Source organism: Dendropsophus ebraccatus, chromosome 1 (genome assembly GCF_027789765.1).
Source record: "Dendropsophus ebraccatus isolate aDenEbr1 chromosome 1, aDenEbr1.pat, whole genome shotgun sequence".
In the NCBI taxonomy this organism is placed as follows: domain Eukaryota; kingdom Metazoa; phylum Chordata; class Amphibia; order Anura; family Hylidae; genus Dendropsophus; species Dendropsophus ebraccatus.
Window position 1 is genome coordinate 216836023 of NC_091454.1, and position 27480 is coordinate 216863502.

General features: G+C 50.2%; 1 protein-coding gene across 4 annotated transcripts in view; it reads right to left on the reverse strand.

The window, feature by feature from the left end:
- The window catches only part of ACHE (acetylcholinesterase (Yt blood group)), a 47735-nt gene that overhangs the window by 18801 nt on the left and 1454 nt on the right, over nt 1–27480 (reverse strand). For 3 of the 4 annotated variants that reach the window (XM_069948348.1, XM_069948373.1, XM_069948380.1), the window contains exon 1: nt 1046–1122. The exons of the other annotated variant lie outside the window; for it this stretch is intronic. The gene's annotated coding sequence lies outside the window, so the exon portion shown is untranslated. Of the gene's footprint in view, nt 1–1045; nt 1123–27480 lie in introns of those variants that run through there. 4 annotated transcript variants of the gene reach the window in all.

A 27480-nucleotide genomic window follows, 5' to 3' on the forward strand; every position in this document is an offset into this window, starting at 1 on the left:
TTTCTTAAAGAAACAAATCACCCTAATAAAATGAACTCCAGTTTAAGAATTGCCCACAACCTCATACCCCACCAATAAGTCTTCTCCACCACCATTATCCTGACCCAATACATTGTGTTACAGATGAATTACCAGTAGAACCATCTCAACATTGCCACCACCACCTCCAAAGCAGCCACCACCACATTACCCATCTCCAGGACTGTAAACCCATGCACTATCCACCATGATACCCTCATGGGCAGTGGGACCTGTTCCAAATCCCGCAGCCGCTTCCAGCAGTGGTAACCTGACCCTGAACATCGACAGCCGTCACCCTGTCCCAGAAATGTATGGCTCGTGTCACTTCATCAGCAAGACTTCCGGCCAGTGCCATCCGATCCGCTTTCACGTAACATATAGAAAACCAGAGATTTATGCCTCGAGTTATCCTCCATGGAGTCCTACACACATATCTATAAGAGGTATCCCCCAATGAGATGGTGTCGGGGAATCACCTCTCCATTGGGGAACCCTCCATTATTATTGTGATACGTTAACGCCTATAATGGTGTTCTCCAGGAACATGGGTCGTCACTGCCATTTCCACATCGGGATGCATGTAAACCCATGTAGGTGTAACGCAGATGGCTACAAACAACACCCAACATCATGGCCACTTCCGATGCCAACATCACTGACCATCAATGTCACCTGAGCGGAGACGCTCGGCATCAGTGCCATCTTCTCCACCCAGTAGGCGTCTGTCATAGCATACGAATACTGCATGTCATTGTCACCTCAATGGGAATCAGTGTCACTTCATGGCGGGGCAAACCCAGAGCCCCCGGGATACATCTCCCCCGATGGTTGCACCATACGAGAACAAGCCAACACAAACCCAATGCCTGTGTGCAGGGCGACCTATACGTATACCTGGTAAATGACACCAATCACAGTGGTAGAAGCTTCCCCCATAGAGCTTACAATCTAAACAACAGCAGAGCAGGCGTGCGCGAACACACATACATACAAACACATACATTCATACCTATACGCGTCTTACCTGAGACAATCTGAACAGATCTTGTCGGTGTATGGTTCTCTAGCTCTGCATTCACTCTCTCTCTCTGTCTGTCTATCCCTCCCTCTGCTTATCTGGATGTCTCGTACTCTCTCCAGCCTCTGGATGACTCCTCCTCTCCCTCCATCGCTCCCTCCCTGCAGAGGCTGGAGAGACAGCACCAGAGACAGCGGCCAGAAAGACAGCTAGAGTGCACCAGCCTCTATAGTAGGGGGGGCACACCGTCCAGGACTGGTAGGGACAGGCATCACGGTGAAGAGACAGAAGCCAGAGAGACGTATAGAGTGCAGCTTCTTTTATAGAGGGACAGTGTCAGATGAAGATTCCTCTATTGAAGGGCACATCATGAAGAATTGAGGTCAACGTGGTTATAGAGAGCAGAGAGACAGCAACTGAGATATGGACTGCTAGAGACAGACATCACTATAGAGAGACAGCAACCAGAGAGACTGCTAGAGTGCACCTTACTCTATGGTAGGATTCATCATGAAGAATTGGGGTCAACATGGTTATAGACAGCAACTGAGATACGGACTGCTAGAGACAGACATCACGGTAAAGAGACAGCAGCCAGAGATGGCAATCAGAGAGACTGCTAGAGTGCACCTGACTCTATAGAAGGACACATGAAGAACTGACACCATCATGGTTATAGACGGCATGAGTAATTGGGGTCAACATGGTTATAGACAGCAACTGCGATATGAACTTCCAGAGACAGGCATCACAGTAGAGAGACAGCAGCCAGAGAGACCTCTGGAGTGCACCTTACCCTATAGTAAGGAACATCTTAAGAATTAAGATCAATACAATTTAGAGAGGACTAGAAAGACAGCAACTGAGATGAGGACCTCGAGAGACAGACATCACAGTAGAGAGACACCAGCCAGAGAGACTGCTACAGTGCACCTGACTCTATAGTAGGACACTATAAGAACTGAGGTGAGCAAGATTGTAGACAGCAGAGTCACAGTAGAGAGACAGCCTTCATAGTAAAGAGACAGCATATAAGACAGCAGCCAGAGTGCGCCTTCTTCTATACTAATATGTGGCGTCAGAGAGGCGTTTATAGACTGCTAGAGAAGGTGACTCCTCATGACAGAGAAATTCCCCATGAGAGAGACGTCCACTGCTAGACAAAACATGAGAGACTGCTGTAGTCAGTTATAGACAGCTAGAAATAGACATAGCCGTAGACTTTTCCCTGGGTAGACCGCTAAAGATAAAACCTAGCACAGAAGACAGTTCTGTCGTAGACAGACTGCTCCCCTACTGGGAATATATTATACAGTAGACTATAGATAGGCATTAGAGGAGAGAGTGCTCCCTGCATTGTCAGTCTCAGAACTGTCTTGGGTGCCATCAATGTGAGCAGAAGCAATTGAGTGATGTCAAAATTAATAATGAGTGATGGTTTCAGCGCTCTCATGTGCAGCCATAAATCACCATGGATGTCTCTTGTGGAGCATTAAGACTGATAGACAGCTAAAGAGATAGTTCCAAGGAAAGGGTGAGGGGGAGATATAGGCTGGAGTCACAAATTACATTACACAAAAGGCAATCCGCATGGGGTCAATAAGCCCGGAGCCCCACCAAGGACCCCAGCCAATAAGCCCGGAGCCTCACCAAGGACCCCAGCCAATAAGCCTGGAGCTCCATCAAGGACCCCAGCCAATAAGTGAAGAGCCCCTCAAAAGGACTCCAGTCCATCAGCCAGGACCCCCACCAAGGTCCTCAGCCAATAAGCCAGGAAGCCCATCAAGGATGCCAGCCAATAAGCCAGGAGCCCCACAAAGGATCTCAGACAATAAGCCAACAGCCCCTCAAAGGACCCCAGCCAATAAACCAGGAGCCCTTCCAAGGACCCCAGCCAATAAGCCAGGAGCCCCACCAAGGACCTGAGCCAACAGGCCAGGAGCCCCACCAAGGACCTGAGCCAGTAAGTAAGTAACTCCACCAAGCACCCCATCCAATAAGTAAGGAACTTGACTAAGGACCCCAGCCAATAAGTGAAGAGCCCCTCCAAGGACTCCAGTCCATCAGCCAGGACCCCAACCAAGGACCCCAGCCAATAAGCCAGGAGCCCCACCAAGGATGCCAGCCAATAAGCCAGGAGCCCCTCAAAGAACCCCAGACAATAAACCAGTAGTTCCACCAAGGACCCCAGCCAATAAGCCAGAAGCCTCACCAAGGATTTTAGCCAATAAGCCAGAAGCCCTGTAAAGGACTTCAGCCAAAAAGACAGGCTCCCTGTACAGGACCCTAGACAATAAGCCTGGAGCCCCCCAAAGGACCTTAAGGCCATTGTATCCAATGTATTTACAACATTTGGTCGAATGCAGTCTTTTACCAAACGGAAGAGAAAAGACCCAAACAATCATTGGCATTCAACCCAAACACTCTTCTTCTCCAAAAGAGAGACTGATCTACTCCAGCAGATTACTTTCTTAAATGGTTCTCCAGTGTTCAGCTCAAGCCCACCAGAATCAATAACTTACCAATGGGATCTTATAGGTCTGTATGTTCTGTGTACACAGAGGGTAAACCCTCAGATTCATCTCCATTGGGGGCCAAGGAGACCAAATGTGAGTCTCCAACTCATCAAAAGTCCCTTCATAAACGTGTCAGTAAGTTCTGGATCATGTGCCAATGTCTCAGATAAACCACAAGTGTCTGCTCAGCTTGTTTCTACTGTACAGACTAGGCGCCGCATCCTAGATAACTGTCAGGACTACTCTTTGCAGGATAGGATTAAAGCTAAGAAAAGTTGTGTTGACTCACCATAAGAGATATACAGTATAACGCTATATCAGATGTCTAGGAGACAAATCCAGTTGTGGGATCAACAGGAGTCTTGGCGAGCTAAAGGTTTGGGGACGATTCTAAAGAAATGGGGAGTATTCAGCACTAGGGACAGCTACAGCAGGCCAATCGGCAACACAAGAACTACAAGAAAACCAACGAAAGAACGAGGTCAAGTAGTTACAGCAGTATTACAAAAAGTGGTGTTGTCTTCATCCAGAGACTACACATCATCTGCGGTCTCTGAAGACTTGGCTGGATCTTGTCTCTGGGTTCTTTGGTGATGTCACCACCCCTGACCAGCCTACATCACGATCTCCCTGCCATATAGCTTTATTGGGACATTTAGGGATCAAATAGATTTTTGAATGGGTCAGAACTGGGGTAACAAGTAAGAATGGAAGAAGGAAGGCCGGAGGGACCAGGATCATCTTATTTTTGGATGGCTTCGTAGCCAAGAATGAGGTCAAATTTAGGTTCATGTATTGGGAATCTTCTCTTCTGTATATGCTTATATGGTTGGTGCTTAGAACTATCAAGGTCCTATTAATTTTTTGTCCAAGTTTTTGAAACTACTGTACTGTGTATATCCATGTCCACATTGAGAGTCCATGGGGCTAAAAAAGGCGGTGAACTCTCATTGATGTGCTTTGTTGCCAAGATGACTACGTAGTCGGTCAGTAGTGAGCACAGCCATCTTATTCTTCGATGGGATTAATTTTGTTCTTTGCTTTGGAAACCAACTTTTTTTTTTTTGCCGTCAAGGTGAGCCCCCCCCCCCCCCCCCCCAATACAAGAGATTAGTCTGAAGTCATCAAAGCCGATGGGATGAAATGGAGCCGGACTGTATTGAGGAATAATGAGGTGTCCACAAGAACTGTGTAAATCAAGAGGACTAATCCTGTAATTGATTCACCTGTCCTCAGACTGTAGCAGCGAGCCTCGTATTAGTGAGGAGTCAGGACTGTTCATAGTCGATCCCGGAGCATACTTCATGTCATTGCACATTACATTATTTATGGAGCTGCTCATGTCAGGCCGGTGATTTAAAGGGAGGCTCTCTCCTTCTGCTGATTCCATCCAAGGCCTGCACTGCAACCAATTACTGTAATGGAACGACTGCTGCAAGAGTAGAGATGCTGAGGGGATGAGGACCGCCGAGACGTGATGGAGAACGCTACTGTGGAAGGAAAGGACTCACACAACCATCAGGCTTTTCTAGGTTACCGGGCAGAACATTTTATCCGTTTTATCCTTGTATAATGGCCCATAAATTACTATAACAAGTATGGTACACGTAGGGAAGACGTCTTTACCTGAAAGGAGACGGAACACATTGGAAGACATTGTTTATCTTGGTGTGTACAGTGTCGGCGTACTTTGTCCTCTGGGTTATGTCTACTCATTTTGCTACGTTATTTTAAAAGTTTGTGTTTGTAATGTTTGTTCACTTGTTGGCTGTGGATGTCTGGTGGGTTTCTGCGGCCCTGTATGGTAGAGGCAGCAGTAGGAGTGGTGGTAGGGTAAAGTTTGGGGCAGTAACAGTGGCGGCAGGATGAGGTGTGGGGCAGCAGTAATAGTGGCAGTAGGGTGAGGTGTGGGGCAGCTATAACAGGTGTGGTAGGGTGAGGTGTGGGGCAGCAGTAACAGTGGTGGTAGAGTGAGGTGTGGGGCAGCAGTAAGGTGTGGTAGGGTGAGGTGTGGGGCAGCAGTAAGGTGTGGTAGGGTGAGGTGTGGGGCAGCAGTAAGGTGTGGTAGGGTGAGGTATGGGGCAGCAGTAACAGTGGTGGTAGGGTGAGGTGTGGGGCAGCTATAACAGGTGTGGTAGGGTGAGGTGTGGGGCAGCAGTAATAGTGGTGGTAGGATGAGGTGTGGGACAGCAGTAACAGTGGTGGTAGGGTGAGGTGTGGGGCAGCAGTAACAGTGGTGGTAGGGTGAGGTGTGGGGCAGCAGTAACAGGTGTGGTAGGGTGAGGTATGGGGCAGCAGTAACAGTGGTGGTAGGGTGAGGTGTGGGGCAGCAGTAACAGTGGTGGTAGGGTGAGGTGTGGGGCAGCAGTAAGGTGTGGGGCAGCAGTAACAGTGGTGGTAGGGTGAGGTGTGGGGCAGCAGTAACAGTGGTGGTAGGGTGAGGTGTGGGGCAGCAGTAACAGTGGTGGTAGGGTGAGGTGTGGGGCAGCAGTAACAGTGGCAGTAGGGTGAGGTGTGGGGCAGCAGTAACAGTGGCCGTAGGGTGAGGTGTGGGGCAGCAGTATCTGTGGTGGTAGGGTGAGGTGTGGGGCAGCAGTAACAGTGGCAGTAGGGTGAGGTGTGAGGCAGCAGTAAGGTGTGGTAGGGTGAGGTGTGGGGCAGCAGTAAGGTGTGGTAGGGTGAGGTGTGGGGCAGCAGTAACAGTGGCGGTAGGGTGAGGTGTGGGGCAGCAGTAACTGTGGTGGTAGGGTGAGGTGTGGGGCAGCAGTAACAGTGGCAGTAGGGTGAGGTGTGGGGCAGCAGTAACAGTGGCAGTAGGGTGAGGTGTGGGGCAGCAGTAACTGTGGTGGTAGGGTGAGGTGTGGGGCAGCAGTATCTGTGGCAGTAGGGCAAGGGTGTGGGCAGCAGTAACAGTGGCAGTAGGGTGAGGTGTGGGGCAGCAGTAGGGTGGTAGGGTGAGCTGTGGGGCAGCAGTAACAGTGGCAGTAGGGTAAGGGTGTGGGGCAGCAGTAACAGTGGCAGTAGGGTGAGGTGTGGGGCAGCAGTAACAGTGGCAGTAGGGTGAGGTGTGGGGCAGCAGTAACTGTAGTGGTAGGGTGAGGTGTGGGGCAGCAGTAACAGTGGCAGTAGGGTGAGGTGTGGGGCAGCAGTATCTGTGGCAGTAGGGTAAGGGTGTGGGGCAGCAGTAACAGTGGCAGTAGGGTGAGGTGTGGGGCAGCAGTAAGGTGTGGTAGGGTGAGGTGTGGGGTAGCAGTAACTGTAGTGGTAGGGTGAGGTGTGGGGCAGCAGTAACAGTGGCGGTAGGGTGAGGTGTGGGGCAGCAGTAACAGTGGCAGTAGGGTAAGGGTGTGGGGCAGCAGTAACAGTGGCAGTAGGGTGAGGTGTGGGGCAGCAGTAACTGTGGTGGTAGGGTGAGGTGTGGGGCAGCAGTATCTGTGGCAGTAGGGTAAGGGTGTGGGGCAGCAGTAACAGTGGCAGTAGGGTGAGGTGTGGGGCAGCAATAGGGTGGTAGGGTGAGCTGTTGGGCAGCAGTAACAGTGGCAGTAGGGTAAGGGTGTGGGGCAGCAGTAACAGTGGCAGTAGGGTGAGGTGTGGGGCAGCAGTAACTGTAGTGGTAGGGTGAGGTGTGGGGCAGCAGTAACAGTGGCAGTAGGGTAAGGGTGTGGGGCAGCAGTAACAGTGGCAGTAGGGTGAGGTGTGGGGCAGCAGTAAGGTGTGGTAGCGTGAGATGTGGGGTAGCAGTAACTGTAGTGGTAGGGTGAGGTGTGGGGCAGCAGTAAGGTGTGGTAGCGTGAGGTGTGGGGTAGCAGTAACTGTAGTGGTAGGGTGAGGTGTGGGGCAGCAGTAACAGTGGCAGTAGGGTGAGGTGTGGGGCAGCAGTAAGGTGTGGTAGGGTGAGGTGTGGGGCAGCAGTATCTGTGGCAGTAGGGTAAGGGTGTGGGGCAGCAGTAACAGTGGCAGTAGGGTGAGGTGTGGGGCAGCAGTAAGGTGTGGTAGGGTGAGGTGTGGGGCAGCAGTAAGGTGTGGTAGGGTGAGGTGTGGGGCAGCAGTAAGGTGTGGTAGGGTGAGGTGTGGGGTAGCAGTAACTGTAGTGGTAGGGTAAGGGTGTGGGGCAGCAGTAAGGTGTGGTAGCGTGAGGTGTGGGGTAGCAGTAACTGTAGTGGTAGGGTGAGGTGTGGGGCAGCAGTAACAGTGGCAGTAGGGTGAGGTGTGGGGCAGCAGTAAGGTGTGGTAGGGTGAGGTGTGGGGCAGCAGTATCTGTGGCAGTAGGGTAAGGGTGTGGTGCAGCAGTAACAGTGGCAGTAGGGTGAGGTGTGGGGCAGCAGTAAGGTGTGGTAGGGTGAGGTGTGGGGCAGCAGTAAGGTGTGGTAGGGTGAGGTGTGGGGCAGCAGTAAGGTGTGGTAGGGTGAGGTGTGGGGTAGCAGTAACTGTAGTGGTAGGGTGAGGTGTGGGGAAGCAGTAAGGTGTGGTAGGGTGAGGTGTGGGGTAGCAGTAACTGTAGTGGTAGGGTGAGGTGTGGGGCAGCAGTAAGGTGTGGTAGGGTGAGGTGTGGGGTAGCAGTAACTGTAGTGGTAGGGTGAGGTGTGGGGCAGCAGTAAGGTGTGGTAGGCTGAGGTGTGGGGTAGCAGTTACAGTGGTGGTAGGGTGAGGTGTGGGGCAGCAGTAACAGTGGCAGTAGGGTGAGGTGTGGGGCAGCAGTAAGGTGTGGTAGGGTGAGGTGTGGGGCAGCAGTAAGGTGTGGTAGGGTGAGGTGTGGGGCAGCAGTAACTGTGGTGGTAGGGTGAGGTGTGGGGCAGCAGTAAGGTGTGGTAGGGCGAGGTGTGGGGCAGCAGTAACAGTGGCAGTAGGGCGAGGTTTGGGGCAGCAGTAACTGTGGTGGTAGGGTGAGGTGTGGGGCAGCAGTAGCAGTGGTGGTAGGGTGAGGTGTGGGGCAGCAGTAGCAGTGGTGGTAGGGTGAGGTGTGGGGCAGCAGTGACAGGTGTGGTAGGGTGAGGTGTGGGGCAGCAGTAGCAGTGGTGGTAGGGTGAGGTGTGGCAGTGACCAGGCAGCTCTCACCATCTAAATGAATGCTAGAAAAGACCAGGGTCTGGAAGTCTACAGTGAGATCTCAGAAAGAGGATGGACTATATGGATGAACTGGATGGACTATAAATGGAGACTGAATGCAAGAGACTCCGAGAAGCAGCTAATCCCAATCTGAACAATGGTCAACTGCTGAACCCTCAAGGGGAAGAGAAGTCCAGATAGTTCGCTCTTTTTGAGAACATTGAATCCATTGAGACTCCTGAGCACTTACGAGAGGTAGGACCCATGACTTGCACTGAGTGTATAACAGGCCCCATTGTTGCGCTCTGGTGGTTTTCCCAAGAACCAGAGCAACGATGGCCCAAGACTGGCCTAGAGGCATTATAAAAACACACCTAGCCTTGGTTGCAGGGATAAGTATATACAGCAAGTCAGGACATGGGGAACAAATTCATTGAACCTACAGGTCTGGTAAAACCATTGTCAAAGATACGCATCTTTATTCAAGAGTCCTAAAAAGGGAAGTTATTGTTTTAATGTGAGAGTTGGGTCACTGATATCACAAAGAGAGCAGCCCCCTGTACGCCCACAATATGTGCAAGATTTTTTTTTATTGTTCATTCGCTTATAAACTTTCTAAATAATGTTTGAAAAAAGTTCCTACCGTTTAGTAGGTTCTGTATAACTTCTTTACATAGTCGTCTGTCGTGGAGATTCTAAGATAATACCAACCCCACAGTACTCCTTTACATAGCTGGTAGAGATGAGCGAACCGGGTTCGGGTTCGAGTTCGAGTCGATCCGAACCCGAACGTTCGGCATTTGATTAGCGGGGGCTGCTGAACTTGGATAAAGCTCTAAGGTTGTCTGGAAAACATGGATACAGCCAATGACTATATCCATGACTTCCACATAGCCTTAGGGCTTTATCCAACTTCCAGCAGCCACCGCTAATCAAATGCCGAAAGTTCGGGTTCGGATCGACTCGAGCATGCTCCAGGTTCGCTCATCTCTAATAGCTGGCTGTTCTGGTAATTCTGAGGTAATACCATCTCCACAGTACTCCTTAACATAGCCGGCTGTCCTTGTGATTTTAAGATGATACCTGCCCCACATGCTCCTTCACATAGCCAGCTGTCCTGGTAATTCTGAGATAATACCACCCCACAGTACTCCTTTACATAGCCGGCTGTCCTAGTGACTCTGAGATAATACCACCCCACAGTACTCCTTTACATAGCCGGCTGTCCTAGTGACTCTGAGATAATACCACCCCACAGTACTCCTTTACATAGCCGGCTGTCCTAGTGACTCTGAGATAATACCACCCCACAGTACTCCTTTACATAGCCGGCTGTCCTGGTGATTCTGAGATAATAGCACCCCACAGTACTCCTTTACATAGCCGGCTGTCCTAGTGACTTTGAGATAATACCACCCCACAGTACTCCTTTACATAGCCGGCTGTCCTGGTGATTCTGAGAATACCAGCCCCACAGTACTCCTTTACATAGCCGACTGTCCTGGTAATTCTGAGATAATACCAGCCCCACAGTACTCCTTTACATAGCCGGCTGTCCTAGTGACTCTGAGATAATACCACCCCACAGTACTCCTTTACATAGCCGGCTGTCCTAGTGACTCTGAGATAATACCACCCCACAGTACTCCTTTACATAGCCGGCTGTCCTGGTGATTCTGAGAATACCAGCCCCACAGTGCTTCCTGCTGCGTCTTCTCTTAGCATTAAGAGATATTAGCAAGTAGGGGTGTTTGTATAAAGAAAACTGGGGTTCTCAGAGGGGGCAGATCACACAAGCTGAATAGTCTGGGTGCTTAGGGAAGAAGCAAACCTGGCAGTCTGCACCGGAGAGAAGAAGAGATCACGGGGCAGACTCTGCAGGGAAGGGAGGTGAGATCAATCACTCCTTAGCATCACTATCTGTCAGTACAAGGAACCAGATACCCTCTGTAGAAGGAAGAATCAGTACAGGAACGATGCTGTTACCTTAACAGTGACCTTATGAATGCAATGTCATCACCCTATTATTGCAGTTCATGGAGTTATCCAGGACTAGACAAACAGTTGCTTTCTAACAGAAACAGCACCACTCTTGTTCTCAGGTTGGGTGTGGTATTGCAGCTCTGTTCCATTGAAGTGAATGGAGCCAAATAATACCACACAAAACCTGAGTATAGTGGTGGTACTGTTTTTGGAAAAAAAGTAGCTGTGTTTTTGTAATCCTGCATAACCCCCTCCTCCCCCATAGTTGCCCAGCTCATGTATTACACATACACGTAAGTGCATATCTCGTGTTCTTCGGGGTCAGATGTCGGCCCACGTCTTTCCTTCACTAATGCACATCCAGCCTAAGCTGTAGATACGGTGCGGGCCCCGGAGGACATGGGGCTCATTGCTTTCTCTGGTCTTGTGCTTGTGTTTTTATATCTCCACGTGCTCATCACCGCTCCCTATATATAGTAACCCAGAAATCCGCTTCTCTCTCTACAGACGGCCATCCATCATCCCTCTATATATACACATGGCACTGGCTCCCCTCGGAGTCTCCCGGAGATTTCCTTCCGCTACTCGGATATTTATAGTTATCCTGCTGGATCATCTCTATGCTGGAGAGTGATGGGATGAAGGAAGGGGGGACATGGAGTATAAAGGGGGTGCAGGAGAGTAATGGGATGGAGGAAGGGGGGGCATGGAGTATAGAGGGGGGGGGGCAGGAGAGTAATGGGATGAGGAAGGGGGGACATGGAGTATAGAGGGGGTGCAGGATAGTGATGGGATGGAGGAAGGGGGGACATGGAGTATAGAGGGGGTGCAGGATAGTGATGGGATGGAGGAAGGGGGGACATGGAGTATAGAGGGGGTGCAGGATAGTGATGGGATGGAGGAAGGGGGGACATGGAGTATAAAGGGGGTGCAGGATAGTGATGGGATGGAGGAAGGGGGGACATGGAGTATAAAGGGGGTGCAGGATAGTGATGGGATGGAGGAAGGGGGGACATGGAGTATAGAGGGGGTGCAGGATAGTGATGGGATGGAGGAAGGGGGGACATGGAGTATAGAGGGGGTGCAGGAGAGTGATGGGATGGAGGAAGGGGGGACATGGAGTATAAAGGGGGTGCAGGATAGTGATGGGATGGAGGAAGGGGGGACATGGAGTATAAAGGGGGTGCAGGATAGTGATGGGATGTAGGAAGGGGGGCATGGAGTATAAAGGGGGTGCAGGATAGTGATGGGATGGAGGAAGGGGGGACATGGAGTATAGAGGGGGTGCAGGAGAGTGATGGGATGGAGGAAGGGGGGACATGGAGTATAGAGGGGGTGCAGGATAGTGATGGGATGGAGGAAGGGGGGACATGGAGTATAAAGGGGGTGCAGGATAGTGATGGGATGAAGGAAGGGGGGACATGGAGTATAGAGGGGGTGCAGGATAGTGATGGGATGGAGGAAGGGGGGACATGGAGTATAAAGGGGGTGCAGGATAGTGATGGGATGGAGGAAGGGGGGCATGGAGTATAAAGGGGGTGCAGGATAGTAATGGGATGGAGGAAGGGGGGACATGGAGTATAAAGGGGGTGCAGGATAGTGATGGGATGGAGGAAGAGGGGACATGGAGTATAAAGGGGGGGCAGGAGAGTAATGGGATGGAGGAAGGGGGGACATGGAGTATAAAGGGGGTGCAGGATAGTGATGGGATGGAGGAAGGGGGGCATGGAGTATAGAGGGGGGGGCAGGAGAGTAATGGGATGGAGGAAGGGGGAACATGGAGTATAAAGGGGGGCAGGAGAGTAATGGGATGGAGGAAGGGGGGGCATGGAGTATAGAGGGGGGGCAGGAGAGTAATGGGATGGAGGAAGGGGGGGCATGGAGTATAGAGGGGGGGGCAGGAGAGTAATGGGATGGAGGAAGGGGTAACATGGAGAGTAATGGAGGAGCAGAGGAAGGAGGAACATGGAGTACCTCCATATACATACACATATCCAGTGTGATCATCCGCCCATTGTTTCCAGCACATTATCTCACCATAACGCAGCAGATTTGTGGTTATTTCTATGACCCAATAACCCAGCACCTGGCAGGCTCCATTTATACTAGAATACAGCATCTTGGCGATAGTACGCCTAGTCATAGTAACACACAGGCCTCTGTCCACACTATATACACCCATATCTGTCATATACCTACATGGTGCAGGCAGCCGAGGGGATGGAGACCTCTATGGTGTTAGTGGTGATAGAGCGGCATAGTCCTGAGCAGTGGTGGCTCGGAGTCTGATCTGGGCCCGGATCTCTGTGGTATAGAGAAGGAATGGCCGGCAGTGGCCCCCTATTCCCTGTGGCTCCAGTGCAGGATTTCTATAGAGTCCTGTTTCATAGAGTCTGGGGCCTAGTGGATCAGGCAGGTGAGGAAAGCCTGGTGCAGATTCTTATATACTCACTCTGATGACTTTGTTTCGGACTAAATAATTTTCTTTTGTAATTGTTAGGCCACATATTGCGCTTAAAAAACGGCACAAAAAACACTATTCCTGGTATATGGTCTTTTTTTTTCTTGTGTTTTCCCATTTTGGGTTTCGCTGTAGTCTATGAGGCAGTACGATTACACTGATACCCAATTTATATGGATTTGTTTTGTCTTTTTCTTATTACTTTATTAAAATGTAGTTGTATTTTTTATCATATTTTTTTGTTATTTTTTTATGTGAGAGGGGGTTGTTTTTTGAGTGTTGTTTTTTTTTAATATTGAAAAATGAGATAGTAACTCCTAATAACTGTTGTCAGTTATCTCTTCCGCCCGCTGATTGTTCTTCCCATACAATGAGAGAGCTCTGGCTGCTGCTTATTTTTCCTCGAACAAAGGGGTCAGGTGGTGAATTTTCCATCTCCACCGACATCATCTGTCGAGGTCAACAGAGCCCCATACATTTTATACTGACATTCTAACCAAGCAGCAGTAACTGTCAACAAAGGTATAAGGTGTATGGGGACCTATAGGGACTCCTACAAGCAATCTTCTCACCTCTTAAAGGGGTACTCCAGCGTGGGGGCACTTTTGCGCTGGGACCGCTCAGCCACTCAGTGAAGGAGGCGGGATCTGAGCGGTCTTGAGACGGATCCCGCCTCCTTCACTGACTGGCTGAGCCGACCTGAGACGTCACATCTCGGTCCCGCGTCAGACGCCCGGAAGCGGCCGGGATCCAGGCACCGGAGTGTCGCAATGTGGGACCCGCCGCTGGAATCGGGGAGGTGAGTCTTTTCCCTCGGCCACCTCGTCCCCGGTCCCAGCGCAAAAGTGCCCCCACGCTGGAGTACCCCTTTAAGGTTAAATGGAGCGACAGCACGCATAACTTTAAAAGGGGAAAATCCCTTTAAATGGGTTATCCGGGATTAATAACAAAACAAAAACAGCGCCACTCTTCAGTTTGGGGGTGGTATTGCAGCTCAGTTCCATTGAAGTGAATAGAACTGAGTTGTAATACCACACACAACCTGTGGTGGTGCTGTTTTTAGAAGAAACCAGCAATGTTTTTCTAATCCTGGATAACCCAATAAAGTGTACCTGTCAAAGCGTCCCGCTTCCGGATAAGTGGCGAGTTCTTCTCCCATCTGTAAATTTGGGTCTCCATGGATACAGAGATGCAATGAGACCATAATGCATAGCCCACGTTGGATCCAAAGGGGGTCGCGCACATTATGGTCTCGTTGCGTCTCTGTATCCATGGAGACAAAAATTTACAGATCAACGAAGCTCGTCGCTGCTGTTTCGATAGCGGCCGGTCGTGACAGGTACACTTTACCCCCCCCCGCCTAACTGTACACAGCTCTGAGCCAAAGGCCTGAACACCATGACACCTGACTGACTCGTTTCTCCATCACATCCCATAGATGATCGATCGGACTGAGGGAGTCTGGAGGCCGAGTCACCATCCTGATCTCTCCGCCATGCTCCTTATCCCTGAACAATGTCTGCAGTGTGGGAATTATCCTGCTGACCGCAGCCATTGGGGGTGGGGGGGGGGGGGGTACAGTGGTTAGGTAGGTGGTAGATGTCACAGTGCCATCTATGTGAACACTGCAATCAATGTTCCCTCTAAACTGCCTGGAAGTACGGTTTAAAGGATTTAAAGCACACCTCGAAGCTGGTACTTAGTGATAGGGCAGAGCGTGGATACAGTTTTCTGCCTGATCCTAGAAAGAACAGTATGACAGGCCTCTCCATCCCTCCCTGGACGGACAGGGGGACATTTATGAATGCTGCACCCATGGCATACACCAGCTGTATCAGGCACGCAAGGGGGGCTCAGCAAGGTGGGGAGAAGGCGTGGCCTCCTCCTGCGCCAGATTTACCATTCCTGCGACCGCTGTACGGAAGGCGCAGGTTAGGCCGGTTTCACTAATTGGGGAAGGGGTCTAATTTAAGTCCGGCATTTGAGTCTTCATAAATGCCCCCCTCAGTGTTCACCTACCTGAAGCCATCAGGATGGTAATGTGAGCAGGTGGGGTATAGAGATCTGTGAGAGGGGGGACCATTGGAGAGAGATGGGGGGGGGGGGAGCTGTCTGTAAGATGGGGTCCATTCTAGTCTACGTGGAGATAGAAGGGGCGAGTATGCAACAGTGAGCCCCCTTCTCTGCCCTAGGCCACTAAGGACACTGACATTAACCCTTTCTACCAGGGACGCTGACATTGACCCTTTCTACCAGGGACACTGACATTAACCCTTTCTGCTAGGGACACTGACATTAACCCTTTCTGCTAGGGACACTGACATTGACCCTTTCTGCTACGGACACTGACATTGACCCTTTCTGCTAGGGACACTGACATTAACCCTTTCTACCAGGGACACTGACATTGACCCTTTCTACCAGGGACACTGACATTGACCCTTTCTACCAGGGACACTGACATTGACCCCTTAGACCTCTAAGGACATAGACATGGATTCCTTCTCTGGGATGGCCCCATGTACCCACTAACTCCCATTAGGTGATCACTGCATATGGCTTCTCCTGCCCGGGTAGGTGACGCTCCGGCCGCCCACACGATATAAAGAAACCGTGATTCAGGATATTGGGCCGAGCCGTTTACAACCATAATCCTCATCATCCATCTGTCATCTTACAGGAAGCAGCCAGCACATGCGAGCGTCCATGGAGAAGCCCTCCCCCCTCCCCTCAGCTGATAGACATCCTCATTTATCTATGTGCATCAAACCGTTCAATATATGGGCCTGCATCTTTTATTTCAGCCTGGTGTCACTCCCCCTCCCCCCCACACAACAAGCCCTCGCTCTCTGCTGCAGTAATTTAATAAAGTGCTCTGCAAATGAGCTCACCTCCATGTGGAGGATTTATTACCCGGGCTGCAATGCAGGGGTCATCCATGAGGACCGCCAGCTGGTAATGCAAAAAAAAAAAAACGCACCATAGTGCACTGCAGATTCTCCTGCTGCAATAGCTGGAATCAGTGAGAAGGAGAAAAAAATGCAGGAGCATTGCAGAGCGGATTTATGGCATCGGAATCGGGAGATGTTGCCAATCGCAGGACTGCAAACCCTCATCCAGGGTCGTGCATGGGTTTAATGGAAATGCATTAAAGGGGTACTTTAAATTCTTTCAGTTCAACTGGTGTCAGCAAGTTATACAAATTTGTAATTTACTTCTATTTAAAAATCTCCAGTCTTCCAGTACTTATCAGCTGCTGTATATCCTGCAGGAAATGTTGTATTCTTTCCAGTCAGTGCTCTCTGCTGCCACCTGCTGCCACAGTTCCTGACATGGACAGAGGTGGCAGCAGAGAGCAATGTGTCAGGCTGGAAAGAATACACCACTTCCTGCAGGACATACAGCAGCTGATAAGTACTGGAAGAGTTGAAATTTTGAAATAGACATAAATTTCTAAACTTTCTGACCCCAGTTGATTAGAAATATTTTGTTTTCTATGGCTATGGCGTGGTATTACCTTCTGCAGTTACCCGGCTGTTAGATGCACTTTGTGCTGTCATCCTTGTATGTTGCGCACAATGTTTAGAGGACTTGATAAAGTGGCTCACACCTCAGTTCTTGCAAGATGCAACCTTTCAATAGCCCCAGTCTGGTCGGAGTATTTGCACAAGATGGTGTATGGTCCGGCTTTATTGTATGACCTGAGAAGCGCACACGTACTCCGCAACGTCAACATAGGTGTGTAATGAACGTGTTACTGCTAGTACATCAGCTGGACTTAGTTCTCCCATCTTTAAAGGTATTCCCTATCCACGGTATATCAGGCTATCCCAGGTGGTCTGACCATCGGGGTCCTCTGCAATCTTAAGAACAGAGCCAGGGCCCCGCATCTCTCATTAGAATGGAGCCGTGGATTTCTACTGGAGCTCAACAAAGCAAAGCAATGCCCGGGCCTCACTACACTGACCAAGAGGATGCTGGGGCCTTGCCAGACTAATCAAGAGGATGCTGGGACCTCACCAGACTGACCAAGAGGATGCTGGGGCCTCACCAGACTGACCAAGAGGATGCTGGGACCTCACCAGACTGACCAAGAGGGTTTCTGGGCCTCACCAGACTGACCAAGAGGATGCTGGGACCTCACCAGACTGACCAAGAGGATGCTGGGACCTCACCAGACTGACCAAGAGGATGCTGGGACCTCACCAGACTGACCAAGAGGATGCCAGGGCCTCGCCAGACTGACCAAGAGGATGCTGGGCCCTCGCCAGACTGACCAAGAGGATGCTGGGACCTCACCAGACTGACCAAGAGGATGCTGGGACCTCACCAGACTGACCAAGAGGATGCTGGGACCTCACCAGACTGACCAAGAGGATGCCAGGGCCTCGCCAGACTGACCAAGAGGATGCTGGGCCCTCGCCAGACTGACCAAGAGGATGCTGGGACCTCACCAGACTGACCAAGAGGATGCTGGGACCTCACCAGACTGACCAAGAGGATGCTGGGACCTCACCAGACTGACCAAGAGGATGCTGGGACCTCACCAGACTGACCAAGAGGATGCTGGGACCTCACCAGACTGACCAAGAGGATGCTGGGACCTCACCAGACTGACCAAGAGGATGCTGGGACCTCACCAGACTGATCAAGAGGATGCTGGGGCCTTGCCAGACTGACCAAGAGGATGCTGGGACCTCACCAGACTGATCAAGAGGATGCTGGGACCTCACCAGACTGATCAAGAGGATGCTGGGACCTCACCAGACTGACCAAGAGGATGCCCGGGGCCTCACCAGACTGACCAAGAGGATGCCCGGGGCCTCACCAGACTGACCAAGAGGATGCTGGGACCTCACCAGACCAACCAAGAGGATGTTGGGACCTCACCAGACTGATCAAGAGGATGCTGGGACCTCACCAGACTGACCAAGAGGATGCTGGGACCTCACCAGACTGATCAAGAGGATGCTGGGACCTCGCCAGACTGATCAAGAGGATGCTGGGACCTCACCAGACTGACCAAGAGGATGCTGGGACCTCACCAGGCTGACCAAGAGGATGCTGGGACCTCACCAGGCTGACCAAGAGGATGCTGGGACCTCACCAGGCTGACCAAGAGGATGCTGGGGCCTCACCAGACTGACCAAGAGGATGCTGGGACCTCACCAGACTGACCAAGAGGATGCTGGGACCTCACCAGACTGACCAAGAGGATGCCCGGGGCCTCACCAGACTGACCAAGAGGATGCTGGGACCTCACCAGACTGACCAAGAGGATGTCGGGGCCTCACCAGACTGACCAAGAGGATGCCCGGGGTCTCACCTGACCGACCAAGAGGATGCTGGGGCCTCACCAGACTGACCAAGAGGATGCCTGGGCCTCCCCAGACTGACCAAGAGGATGCCGGGGCCTCACCAGACAGACCAAGAGGATGCCGGGGCCTCACCAGACTGACCAAGAGGGTTTCCGGGCCTCACCAGACTGACCAAGAGGATGCTGGGGCCTTGCCAGACTGACCAAGAGGATGCTGGGACCTCACCAGACTGATCAAGAGGATGCTGGGACCTCACCAGACCGACCAAGAGGATGCTGGGGCCTCACTACACTGACCAAGAGGATGCCTGGGCCTCACCAGACCAACCAAGAAGATGCCTGGGCCTCACCAGACCGACCAAGAAGATGCCTGGGCCTCACCAGACCGACCAAGAGGATGCCAGGGCCTCACCAGACTGACCAAGAGGATGCTGGGGCCTCACCTGACCGACCAAGAGGATGCTCGGGCCTCACCAGACTGACCAAGAGGATGCCCGGGCCTCACCAGACTGACCAAGAGGATGCCCGGGCCTCACCAGACTGACCAAGAGGATGCCCCGGCCTCACCAGACTGACCAAGAGGATGCCTGGGCCTCCCCAGACTGACCAAGAGGATGCCCGGGCCTCACCAGACTGATCAAGAGGATGCCTGGGCCTCACCAGACTGACCAAGAGGATGCCCGGGCCTCACCAGACTGACCAAGAGGATGCCCGGGCCTCACCAGACTGACCAAGAGGATGCCCGGGCCTCACCAGACTGACCAAGAGGATGCCCGGGCCTCACCAGACTGACCAAGAGGATGCCGGGGCCTCACCAGACTGACCAAGAGGATGCCGGGGCCTCACCAGACTGACCAAGAGGATGCCCGGGCCTCACCAGACTGACCAAGAGGATGCCCGGGCCTCACCAGACTGATCAAGAGGATGCCTGGGCCTCACCAGACTGACCAAGAGGATGCCCGGGCCTCACCAGACTGATCAAGAGGATGCCCCGGCCTCACCAGACTGACCAAGAAGATGCCCGGGCCTCACCAGACTGACCAAGAAGATGCCTGGAGGGAAGGGGGAGCAAACAAAGAGCAACATTTAAGAGTATCTAACAGTCGTCCCGTCCTGTTAGATACTGTTACTTACGCTAAGGTTACACGATGACAAGTGACTATACACTGTGGTCATAAGAGGCTCCACACCTGACATTGTTCTGCAAACACAATGATTTATACAACACACAGAACTTTATTTGTATAAGACGCCCTGTGGGCACACATGGTGCTGCCAAAGCTAACTTGTGATATGTGATAGAGGTCGGAGGTCTTTATTAGAGCCGAATCGCTTCATTATCTCGGCACTCCGCTCATCAGCTGCTTGCCTGACTGCAACTCTGTGCCGCTCCTCCCTGGGTGCTGGGAAAAGCTGGATCCAGTCCTGGGACACTGGGAGAAGTTTGATGGTGTGTTGCCATATAGAATATAGAAAGATTTCGCCCTATTGATCCATTAAAGAGGTACTCCGACGAAAATCTTTTTCTTATAAATTAACTTTTTTCAGAAAGTTAAATATATCTTTAATTTATTTCTGTTTAAAAATCTGCAGTCTTTCAGTACTTATCAGCTGCTGTATGTCCTGCAGGAAGTGGTGTTTTCTTTCCAGTCTGACACAGTGCTCTCTGCTGCCACCTCTGTCCGTGTCAGGAACTGTCCAGAGCAGCAGCAAACCTCTCCTGCTCTGGACAGTTCCTTACATGGACAGAGTTGGCAGCAGAGAGCACTGTGTCAGACTGGAAAGAATACACCACTTCCTACAGGACATACAACAGCTGATAAGTACTGGAAGTCTGAAGATTTTAGAAGTAAATTATAAATAACTTCCTGAAACCAGTTGATTTGAAAGAAAAAGATTTTCTTCAGAGTACCCCTTAAAGTGATTAGAACTGACTTGCAATACCAGGTACAGCCACTAAAAAATATATGGCACTGTAGCTAATGATTGAAAATATATTTCAAATGGTTGCCTGGTGGAAAAGCTGGGAAGGAAAGTGAGAGAGAGAAGAGAGAAGAGAAGAGAGAAGAGAAGAGAAGAGAAGAGAGGAGAGGAGAGAAGAGAAGAGAAGAGAAGAGAAGAGAAGAGAAGAGAGAAGAGAGGAGAGGAGAGAGGAGAGGAGAGAGGAGAGGAGAGAGGAGAGGAGAGGAGAGAGGAGAGGAGAGAGGAGAGGAGAGGGGAGAGGGGAGAGGGGAGAGGAGCGAGGGGAGAGGCGAGAGGGGAGAGGAGAGGGGAGAGGAGAGAGTGGAGAGGAGAGAGTGGAGAGGGGGTAGGGGAGAGGAGAGGGGGGTGGAGAGGGGAGAGGAGAGGGGAGAGGAGAGAAGAGAGGAGAGAAGAGAGAGAGAGAAGAGAGAGAGAGAAGAGAGAGAGAGAGAGAGAGAGAGAGAGAGCCACCTGTCCTCTGGGGATGCCGCCCCAGGATGTGCTACATGGTCACCTATTCACTTAGAGACCACCATTATCTGAGGCATTATGGTGACATTAATTTCTGGGCCCTCAGGTACTGTAATAAAGGGATTTTAGATTAAAGTTACCGAGGGGAATAACAACGTTATAAGTGTCTCTATGGGTTTAGGTCACAGACTGAGAATAAAAACCTGCAGGAATTTGTTGTCTCTGACCTCAGCCGCACATCAATAGAGGGGGCTTAGCGGAGGCAATGTATGGAAATAACACATGGTGGTGACAGGTGCATTGTCTAAGAGGGTCATTGTGAGGGACTTTTTATATCTGATCCCTTACTGTATAAATGTAACTACTATAATACTGCCCCCTATGTGCAAGAATGTAACTATCAGGCCAAGTTCCCACTACATACATATAAGCGCAAACAACGACTGTGGTTTAGTGTTAAACAAAGGCCATTCACTAAAGAAGGTCCGTTGTTAGTACAAAGCGGGAACATAGCCTAATACTGCCCCTATGTACAATAATATAACTTCTATTATACTGCTCCTATATACAGGAATATAACTACTATAATACTGCTCCTATATACAAGAATATAACTACTATAATACTGCTCCTATATACAGGAATATAACTACTATAATACTGCTCCTATATACAAGAATATAACTACTATAATACTGCCCCCTATATACAGGAATATAACTACTATAATACTGCTCCTATATACAAGAATATAACTACTATAATGCGGTTCAGGGAAGAAACAGAGTGCTGCACTTCACACCTATGGCTGATACTAGTGCCGCTTGGCTAAATAAAAAACACATCAGAATTTTGTGTATGAATTGATCAAGCCATACTGCCCCATGTACCTCGTGCCGGTATCTGATACACATGGGTCCCTACACTAAGTCCACACCGTGCCAGTCAGTGGCCACCAACCCCGCAGGCGTGCACAGCCAGGGAACGGGGGCCATGGGACGGCCCTGCGACCCCCATGCCACAGGACCAGACCCAAAAACACCACACCAGAACCCGGCCAGCACCGCCGGCGGAGAAGGTCGCCCCCAAGCAGCACAAGTCTGGATAAGGTATTGCACTCACCATAGCTGCAGCAAACAGAATGGGAAAAAAAACAGGAGGGATTAAAACCATGTGCACAGCACAGACTTGTGCTGCTTGGGGGCGACCTTCTCCGCCGGCGGTGCTGGCCGGGTTCTGGTGTGGTGTTTTTGGGTCTGGTCCTGTGGCATGGGGGTCACAGGGCCGTCCCATGGCCCCCGTTCCCTGGCTGTGCACGCCTGCGGGGTTGGTGGCCACTGACTGGCACGGTGTGGACTTAGTGTAGGGACCCATGTGTATCAGATACCGGCACGAGGTACATGGGGCAGTATGGCTTGATCAATTCATACACAAAATTCTGATGTGTTTTTTATTTAGCCAAGCGGCACTAGTATCAGCCATAGGTGTGAGGTGCAGCGCTCTTTTTCTTCCCTGAACCGCATAACTACTATAATACTGCTCCTATATACAAGAATATAACTACTATAATACTGCTCCTATATACAAGAATATAACTACTATAATACTGCTCCTATATACAGGAATATAACTACTATAATACTGCCCCCTATATACAGGAATATAACTGCTATAATACTGCTCCTATATACAGGAATATAACTACTATAATACTGCTCCTATATACAAGAATATAACTGCTATAATACTGCTCCTTTATACAAGAATATAACTACTATAATACTGCTCCTATATACAAGAATATAACTACTATAATACTGCTCCTATATACAGGAATATAACTATTATAATACTGCCCCCTATATACAAGAATATAACTGCTATAATACTGCTCCTATATACAGGAATATAACTACTATAATACTGCTCCTATATACAGGAATATAACTGCTATAATACTGCCCCCTATATACAAGAATGTAACTACTATAATACTGCTCCTATATACAAGAATATAGCTACTATAATACTGCTCCTATATACAGGAATATAACTACTATAATACTGCTCCTTTATACAGGAACATAACTATAATACTGCCCCCTATGTATAATTATTCGGTAAGTGCACAGTGTAATAGTATAATTATTATATAAGCAGTTATGTGTTGCTCCCCTGGGGTCGGTATTATAGTTGCCCGTATCACATGATATGACATTTACTAGGTCGGGGAGGTTAGAGAATTCTTCCCCCGGTGATAATATTATCCTCCTATATCCAAGATGGAAGGATTTCACAGCAGCTGGACGGGGATTAGCACTGCTGTGTGGAGTTCTAGAAGGAGCAGATGCTCTCGGCCTGGCACAGTACACAAGGATATGTGTGCCCGCTGGTAACCCGCCGCCGGGGTCTGCCCATAGAGGTCACATCCTCCTGCTCCAAACCTAAAAGAGGGAATTACAGATGTCCCTGATCAGTGCCCCGAACTCCTCCTACACCAGTCATGTCAAACTGTGGCCCGCCAGCAAATTCATAGTTTGAATTACTTCTGGTCCGCCATGGCTACTATAAATGAGACTATGGGGAGGGCTGGCTACTATATAAGAGACTATGGGGGAGGGCTGGCTACTATATAAGAGACTATGGGGGAGGGCTGGCTACTATATAAGAGACTATGGGGGAAGGCTGGCTACTATATAAGAGACTATGGGGGAGGGCTGGCTACTATATAAGAGACTATGGGGGAGGGCTGGCTACTATATAAGAGACTATGGGGGAAGGCTGGCTACTATAAACGAGACTATGGGGAGGGCTGGCTACTATATAAGAGACTATGGGGGAGGGCTGGCTACTATATAAGAGACTATGGGGGAGGGCTGGCTACTATATATGAGACTATGGGGGAGGGCTGGCTACTATAAACGAGACTATGGGGAGGGCTGGCTACTATATAAGAGACTATGGGGGAGGGCTGGCTACTATATAAGAGACTATGGGGGGGAGGGCTGGCTACTATATATGAGACTATGGGGGAGGGCTGGCTACTATATGAGACTATGGGGGAGGGCTGGGTACTATATAAGACTATGGGGAGGGCTGGCTACTATATGAGACTACAGGGGAGGGCTGGCTACTATATGAGACTATTGGGGAGGGCTGGGTACTATATAAGACTATGGGGAGGGCTGGCTACTATATAAGAGACTATGGGGGAGGGCTGGCTACTATATGAGACTATGGGGGAGGGCTGGCTACTATATAAGACTATGGGGAGGGCTGGCTACTATATAAGAGACTATGGGGAGGGCTGGCTACTATATAAGAGACTATGGGGAGGGCTGGCTACTATATAAGAGACTATGGGGGAGGGCTGGCTACTATATAAGAGACTATGGGAGGGCTGACTACAATATAAGAGACTATGGGGGAGGGTTGGCTACTATATGAGACTATGGGGAAGGCTGGCTACTATATAAGACTATGGGGAGGGCTGGCTACTATATGAGACTATTGGGGAGGGCTGACTACTATATAAGACTATGGGGGAGGGCTGGCTACTATAAGAGACTATGGGGGAGAGCTGGCTACTACATAAGACTATGGGGGAGGGCTGGCTACTACATAAGACTATGGGGGAGGGCTGGCTACTATATAAGATTCTATGGGGGAGGGCTGGCTACTATATGAGAGTATGGGGAGGGCTGGCTACTATATAAGAGACTATGGGGGAGGGCTGGCTACTATATAAGACACTATGGGGGAGGGCTGGCTACTATATAAGAGACTATGGGGGGGTTACTACCCTGTGATCAGTATACACCCTCCTGCACCCTGTGATCAGTATACACCCTCCTGCACCCTGTGATCAGTATACACCCTCCTGCACCCCCGGTTATACTCTTTCAGGGGGTTGCTGTAGACCTCCTGCCGGGGGTCGGGGTTACACATTATACAGCGCTGGCCTCAAGATCTAATAGCTTACTGTCTCTTATTTGGAAATGACTGACTTCACCGCTGCCCTCTACTGGCCAGAAAGAGATATGCGCCTTAATGCTGCTGAACGCTGGAAACGTGTATACGCTCTGTCCGGGATTCCATTCATTCACATATCTGCAACAACAGCCGTGATTTATATAACACATACGGTGTGTGAACATGGCCTTACTGTGTGGGAGCACTATTACTGTGCGGGGGCACTATTACTGTTTCGGGCAGTGAGAGGATCACTATTACTCTGTGGGGGCACTATTGCTGTGCGGGAGCAGTGGGAGGATCACTATTACTGTGCGGGGGCACTATTGCTGTGCGGAAGCAGTGGGAGGATCACTATTACTGTGTGGGGGCACTATTACTGTTTCGGGCAGTAAGAGGATCACTATTACTGTGTGGGGGCACTATTACTGTTTCGGGCAGTAAGAGGATCACTATTACTGTGTGGGGGCACTATTGCTGTGCGGGAGCAGTGGGAGGATCACTATTACTGTGCGGGGGCACTATTACTGTGTGGGGGCACTATTGCTGTGCGGGAGCAGTGGGAGGATCACTATTACTGTGTGGGGGCACTATTACTGTGTGGGGGCACTATTACTGTGTGGGGGCACTATTGCTGTGCGGGAGCAGTGGGAGGATCACTATTACTGTGTGGGGGCACTATTACTGTGTGGGGGCACTATTACTGTGTGGGGGCACTATTGCTGTGCGGGAGCAGTGGGAGGATCACTATTACTGTGTGGGGGCACTATTGCTGTGCGGGAGCAGTGGGAGGATCACTATTACTGTGCGGGGGCACTATTGCTGTGCGGGAGCAGTGGGAGGATCACTATTACTGTGCGGGGGCACTATTGCTGTGCGGGAGCAGTGGGAGGATCACTATTACTGTGCGGGGGCACTATTGCTGTGCGGGAGCAGTGGGAGGATCACTATTACTGTATGGGGGCACTATTGCTGTGTGGGGGCACTATTGCTGTGCGGGAGCAGTGGGAGGATCACTATTACTGTGTGGGGGCACTATTGCTGTGCGGGAGCAGTGGGAGGATCACTATTACTGTGTGGGGGCACTATTGCTGTGCGGGAGCAGTGGAAGGATCACTATTACTGTGTGGGGGCACTATTGCTGTGCGGGAGCAGTGGGAGGATCACTATTACTGTGCGGGGGCACTATTACTGTGTGGGGGCACTATTGCTGTGCGGGAGCAGTGGGAGGATCACTATTACTGTGCGGGAGCAGTGGGAGGATCACTATTACTGTGCGGGGGCACTATTGCTGTGCGGGAGCAGTGGGAGGATCACTATTACTGTGCGGGAGCAGTGGGAGGATCACTATTACTGTGCGGGGGCACTATTGCTGTGCGGGAGCAGTGGGAGGATCACTATGACTGTGCGGGGGCACTTTTTGGGGCACTCACTTGGGCAGTATTATTGTGTTGGGTGTCAGAGAGTATTGAGAAGATCCCCATTGTTGTGCGGGGTACAGGTTGCATATTACATTATGGGGTACAATAGGGAGAGCTGTGTGGTGCACCCCCCTGTACTGGGTAAGGATCCTGCCCCTCCCTGGTCTCTGTGTGCTGTACTGACACTTCTAGAAGGAGACAGAATCAGGAGAAGAAATCCAGGAGGATAAAGAGCAAAACCTTATGATGTAAGCGGCTGTAAATCGCGGCAAACGCTGCAAATCTCATGGAGGATTAAGACTACACAGACGTCTTCTATCTAGTCCCGAGAACATGGAGGAAAATGAGTCCAGAGATGACGGCTCGGAATATACTGTAGCTATAAAAGAGCCGACATATACTGTAGCTATGATAGAGCTGACATATACTGTAGCTATAAAAGAGCCGACATATACTGTAGCTATGATAGAGCCGACATATACTGTAGCTATGATAGAGCTGACATATACTGTAGCTATAAAAGAGCCGACATATACTGTAGCTATAAAAGAGCCGACATATACTGTAGCTATGATGGAGACGACATATACTGTAGCTATAACAGAGATAATATATACTGTAGCTATGATAGAGCTGACATATACTGTAGCTATAATAGAGCCAACATATACTGCAGCTATAATAGAGATGACATATACTGTAGCTATAATAGAGCCGACATATACTGTAGCTATAATAGAGCCGACATATACTGTAGCTATAATAGAGCCGACATATACTGCAGCTATAATAGAGATGACATATACTGTAGCTATAATAGAGCCGACATATACTGTAGCTATAAAAGAGACGACACATACTGTAGCTATAATAGAGCCGACATATACTGTAGCTATGATAGAGACGACATATACTGTAGCTATAATAGAGCCGACATATACTGTAGCTATGATAGAGACGACACATACTGTAGCTATGATAGAGACGACATATACTGTAGCTATAATAGAGCCGACATATACTGTAGCTATAATAGACACTTCCTGTCCATAGGGAGAGAAAAAAACAATTTAAAGGGCAACTCCGCCTACTCTCCATATTGACACCACAGGTGCGTCAGTCATTGCTGAGGAGCGCAGTAATCTTAGTTTTATAATAGGACATGTGACACAGCGGTATCCTGGTCCTGAACAAGTCTCTTATCAAAGCACAGAGTAGGGTGGGAGGAGCTTACTCCTGATTTGCATGTGTGGGAGGGGCTAAGGTATCAACAACAGTTTGGAACTCATTGG